The sequence below is a fragment of the Chlorocebus sabaeus genome, chromosome 22 (genome assembly GCF_047675955.1).
Source record: "Chlorocebus sabaeus isolate Y175 chromosome 22, mChlSab1.0.hap1, whole genome shotgun sequence".
Taxonomy (NCBI): domain Eukaryota; kingdom Metazoa; phylum Chordata; class Mammalia; order Primates; family Cercopithecidae; genus Chlorocebus; species Chlorocebus sabaeus.
The window spans coordinates 72,034,578-72,040,523 of NC_132925.1; the positions used below are offsets into that span (position 1 = coordinate 72,034,578).

At 41.5% G+C, this 5,946-nt stretch overlaps 1 pseudogene; it reads left to right on the forward strand.

Annotated features, from left to right (window-relative positions):
* Positions 1-2,849: 2,849 nt before the first annotated feature.
* LOC103227865 (UPF0488 protein C8orf33 homolog pseudogene) lies at positions 2,850-4,300 on the forward strand (annotated as a pseudogene).
* Positions 4,301-5,946: the final 1,646 nt, after the last annotated feature.

The following is a 5,946-nucleotide window of genomic DNA, read 5'->3' on the forward strand; positions in this document are numbered from 1 at the left end:
TTTCCCTAAGAATTCCTTCTTAAATAGAGTCTGTGTTTTGTAGCTCTTTCCATTCTAACCCATTGTGATTATTCTGGAGCTGTGTTGATGTGGTGGTAAGGTTTGGAGGAGGTCAGCGTATCTCAGTCTTTTAGTGGGCTCAAGTCCCTGAGTTGGACTTCACAAGTGTTTCTTAGTGTTTTTTTTTTTTTTCCTTCCATTAGGTAATACAGGAAGGCTAGAGAGGGATGTAGGGGGCTAACTGCCCTTCTCCATGGTCAAATAAGATGCTGATAAAGTTGTTTCCCTTGAGGAGTAAACCTTGGCTATGGAGAATGCTCTAGGATTATTTCAAAATGGTACTTTCCCCCAATTGACCAAGATATGAGAGATGTTTTCTAAGATCATCACTATGAAAATCTGGTGGGCTTCCTGAAGATAAAATCCAAGAAAGTGTGAGGGGCCTCCTTCAGACTGGGCCTCCCAAAATTTTTACTCTCAAGCTAGTCCATAGTGAGCCTCCAACAATTCATCCTACCAGTTTATGGCTTCAGTGGCACCTGCTCCAGGTAAGTTTATCTAGGCTATGATCTAACATTCCATTCATGAGATTTCTCCATTCTGTTGTGTGTAGATTTAGATTATTTATTCTTTCTGCTGTATAATTTTCAATTGTGTGAATATTAACACAACTTATTTATCCCACTCATTGTTGATGAACATTTCCAGTGTTTCTGTCTCACGACTAGTGATACCATGAACATTCTTGAACATGATTTCTGGTGAACACACACCCACATTTCTGTTGGATATACACATGAGAGTAAAAATTCTGGGTTATAGGGGATGCATATACTGGGCTTTATTAGACACTTCCAAGTTGTTTTCCTAAGTGGATGTTCCTCGAATGATGTATAAGAGTTCCAACTACCCCACTTTCTCATCAGCACTGAGTATTTTCCAACTTAGTCATTTTAGTTTTTCTGGTAGGGGTGGTGTAATATTGCATCGTGGTTTTAATCTGCATACCCCAGATGATTTATAAAGTTGAGCACCTTTTATTTCTGTTTATTAACCATTTTAATATATTCTCTTTTCTGAAGTGTCCAAATCTTCTTCCCACTTTTCTACCGGGCTATTGCTCTTTTTCTCATTGACTTTAAGAGCTCTTTATCTATTCCAAATGTGTATTCTTTTGGGAGGGAATATAGATATGTCAACATATTTTTTAATTTGTATTTTCATTGGCATACTGTCATTTAAAACTGTGACTTTCAAAAGAATGTTGTTTGGCCAAAACACTCAGTAGAGGCCAGTAGCCTGTATATTCACTGTTCCACAAAAGAGAAGGCACATACTGTATGTCTTGGTTGAATTATGGTAAAGAATTCCTCTGACTCTCCAAACTAGGCCTTTGTTATTAATATTAACTATTAGGTTCATGCAAATATAATTGTGGTTTTTGCAATTACTTTTTTTCCCCATAAGTTATTGAGGTATAGGTGGTATTTGGTTACATGAGTACGTTATTTAGGGATGATTTGTGAGATTTTGGTGCACCCATCACCTGATCAGTATACACTGCAGCATATTTGTAGTCTTTTATATCTCGCCCACCTCCCACCCTTCCCCCAAGTCCCCAAAGTCCATTGTATCATTCTTATGCCTTTGCGTCCTCATAGCTTAGCTCCCACATATCTGTGAGAACATATGATGTTTGGTTTTCCATTCCTGAGTTACTTTACTTAGAATAATAGTCTCCAATCTCATTCAGGTCACTGCAAATGCTGTTAATTCATTCCTTTTTATGGCTGCATAGTATTCCATCATATATACATACCACAGTTTCTTTATCCACTCGTTGACTAATGGGCATTTGGGTTGGTACCACGATTTTGCTATTTTGAATTGTGCCACTATAAACATGTGTGTGCAAGTATCTTTTTTGAATAATGACTTCTTTTCCTCTGGGTAGATACCCAGTAGTGGGATTGATGGAGCAAATGGTAGTTCTACTTTTAATTCTTTAAGGAATCTCCACACTGTCTTCTATAGTGGCTGTACTAATTTACATTCCCACCAGCAGTGTAGAAGTGTTCCCTGTTCACCGCATCCATGCTAACATCTACCATTCTTTGATTTTTTTAAATTATGGCCATTCTTGCAGGAGTGAGGTGGTATCACATTGTAGTTTTGATTTGTATTTCCCTGATCATTCGTGATATTGAGCATTTTTTCTTATGTTTGTTGGCCATTCGTATATCTTCTTTTGAGAACTGCCTATTCATATCCTTAGCCACTTTTTGATGGGATTTTTTTTTTCTTACTGATTTGTTTGAGTTCATTGTATATTCTAGATATTAGTACTTTGTCAGATGTATAGATTAGGAAGATTTTCTCCCACTCTGTTGGTTGTCTCTTTACTCTGCTGACTGTTCCTTTTGGCATGCCAAAGCTCTTTAGTTTAACTAGGTCTCAGCTATTTATCTTAGTTTTTATTGCATTTGTTTTCAGGTTCTTGGTCATGAAATCCTTGCCTAAGCCAACGTCCAGCCCTATACAAAAAATCAGCTCAAGATGGATTAAGGACTTAAACCTAAGACCTGAAACTATAAAAATTCTAGGAGATAATATTGCAATTATTTTTAAATGGCAAAAACTGCAATTACTTTTGCACCAACCTAACATAATTTTGTTAAGCACGAGCATGGAGTGGCATGCTAGAACAGAGGAATTACACGAGAAGAGATATTTAATTTGAAAAGGACTGCATGGTTGAATTTTCTGCATTTTCAGTCTTCTTTATTTTTCTCTTATCTATTTACCTTTTAAAGTAGGTTGCATTAGAATGCACTGTATTGCCACGCATTGCTCCTGAGTCCACCAGAATCTCATGATCCTCAGGTTGGTTTCTAATGATCTTTCAAAAGCCCACACAAAGAAATCAATGCATCACTGATTTCAATCATGGAAAGCAGCCAGGGGAACTTCTATGTTCTCAGATTCTTCAAAGAATTGCCTAACCTTCTGAGAAACTCTCAAATTCTTCCTTTCCCCTATGTTATTATTAGAAAGCTGAAAAATGAAGCACAGAAAGTGTAATCAGTGGGGAAAAAATTATATTTTCCATTCTTCTGAAACCCACCCCCATTCCCAGGTAAAACATGTACACATGGATCTGAGTCTTCCTGTCTCTACACAGTCTTGAAGTTAATTCGCCCTTAATATTTATGCTGGTAGGGGATTCCATTTTCAATTTTGTAAAGGTAGCTAGGAGACTGGGAGAAAAAAGAAACTAATAAATCAGTTGAAATGGCAAATCTAAAATAAACATGCATTAACAACTAAGACCGTCATAGTTCTGGTGGCCACTGCGGCACATGGTGGCCCTAGGACATCTTGCCAGGGAGGCGGCGGCCTTCCCAGGCCTGAGTACTCCCCGTGAGTCCCGCAGACACCAGCTTCCCGGCCCGGTTTCCAGCACCCAGAATCCTCCCACTGCCTGTCTCTGCCCAGGGCAACCCACGTGCAGTAACACTTACTCCAGATGTTAGACGATGAAGGCAGCGCAGCTCAAAAATACAAAAGAATAAGAAGAAAACCCGGAACACGGTCTCTGTGGCAAACGGAGGCGAGAAGGCCTCAGAGAAACCTGCCCCAGAGGAAGTTCCCCTAAGTGCTGAGGCCCAGGTGCAGCAGTTGGCCCAGGAATTGGCTTGATGTGTGGAGCCACTGGAACTGGGCCACAAGAGGCAAAAACCTACCCCGACACAGAAAGAGCAGGTTATTGGAGAAATCCAAACCCTGCGCAGCAAAAGAACGTCCCTGCCCCAGAAGAGGCAGCTGATGCCCTCCTTGTTTGGAGACTACAGGGCTCACATGGAAGCCGAATGGCGTGAGGCCCTGTGGGCTCACAGAGCTGCTGCTTATTCAGCCCAGGTGTAGCCTGTAGATGGAGCCACCAGAAACAACAGCCGAAGGGTCTGCAGGCCTCGCCCTTTATGGAGAGCCAAAGCCACTCTGGACACTCATGATGAAGAGTTTAGGTTCAGTTTCTTTTAGCTTCTCCCCCAACCTGGAACAATCCCTCTCCCTCGGGGTGGTGTAGGGGTTTGTTTTGAGTGCAGAGCCTTTCCAGGACTTCTGTTAGCGGAGAACCCTGGGGTTGGTCTGTCCCTGTCTGGTCCAAGGATTTGGAGCTGTTGTGAAGGTGTGAGACCATCAGATAGGCACAAGACCCCACTTGTTTTCTGATGAAGTGTTCTCTCTTTCAGAAGAGAGAAAGAGAGATATGTTTAGAAAATATACAATAAATTGGAGTGTTCAAGGTATTGTAGAAAGAATATTGTACTCAGCCTTTAGGATTAGATTAAGTAGCTGTTGGTAACAAAGAGTAGTGGAGAAGCTATATACTCGTACACTGGTTTTCACTTTTGAAAGGAATCCCTCCCTGTCAAACAGTTTAGTGCTTAATGCTGTTATGTCACATTGCCCTAATCTCTATTTTTGATAAAATTGGATAACAAGTGAGAGAATGTGCTGACCACCTGTGTTAGAGGAAGTACAGAAGATTCAGGAGTCTGGTATCCCTGGGTCCAGTCCCTCACTGGGGTCCTTTGTCCATGTTGCCTTCATTCCTGAGCAGCCTCCTCAGGGAATCAGCATGGCAACCACCAGACTGGGCTCTGTTCTTAGGTGGCAGGAGCTTCTTGCCCTAACAGTTCTGGCCTGAGACCTGGATTGAGCCTGGGCAGACTTCTTGTCTAAATGTTGGCCATGTCAGTCTCAGGCCCTCTGTTGCATGGAATTGGGAATCTTCAGGTGACCTAAGCCTCATTGTAGCTTGATGTTTGCTGGGGTCTTCCAAACTCAGTTTCCAGACTAGATTGATACCTGGAGCCCAGCTGCCTACTCAGCATTTCCACTTGGGTGTTTCATAGGCATTTCAAACTTGATGTGTTTAAAATACTTGATTAGGCTCCAGTTTCCCTTTGGCTTCTGCTTTTCAGTGAATGGCACTACTGCCTGTCTAGTTGACTCGGCAGCAAGTCTGTGTCATCCTAGATTGCTGTCTCTCCAGCACTGTATACTTTTTTTTTTTTTTTTTTTTTTTTTTTGAGAAGGAGTTTAGCTCTTGTCTCTACCAGGCTGGAGTGCAATGGCGTGATCTCGGCTCACTGCAACCTCTGCCTCTAGGGATCAAGCAATTCTCCTGCCTCAGCCTCCCCAGTAGCTGGGATTACAGGTGTGCACCACCATGCCCGGCTAATTTTGTATTTTTAATAGAGATAGGGTTTCTCCATGTTGGTCAGGCTGGTCTCAAACTTCTGATCTCTTGTTATCCACCCACCTGGGCCTCCCAAAGTGCTGGGATTACATATATACCTTTAATACTTCGACTGGCATATCAGCTCTGTCTTCATAATAAATCTCGAATATTTCAAAAAAAAAAAAAGTTAAGACCACATTCATCTAAGGATTGCTGAGAATTATTGGCTGGCCACGGGGGCTCACACTTGTAATCCTAGCACTCTCTGAGGCCAAGGCAAGTGGATCACCTGAGTTCAGGAGCACAAGACCTGCCTGTCCAACATGGTGAAACCCCGTCTTTACTAAAAATACAAAAATTAGCCATGTACGGTGGTGCACACCTGTAATCCCAGCTAGTCAGGAGGCTGAGGCACGAGAATCACTTGAACTCAGGAGACAGAGGTTGCAGTGATCCAAGATCATGCCAGTGCACTCCAGCCTGGGCAATAGAGTGAGACTCTGTCTCAAAAAAGAAAAAAAGAAGTATTAATATATTTGGTTGTTTATGAATCAGATACACAGAAAGGTTGAGATCATATAATGCACACAAAATATTTGATTAACCATTTTGCCGATTTGCAAATAAATCTTACACCCATAACAAAAGGTATTCATTGATACATACAAATAGTTAAGTTTGAATTTGCTGTCCATGAA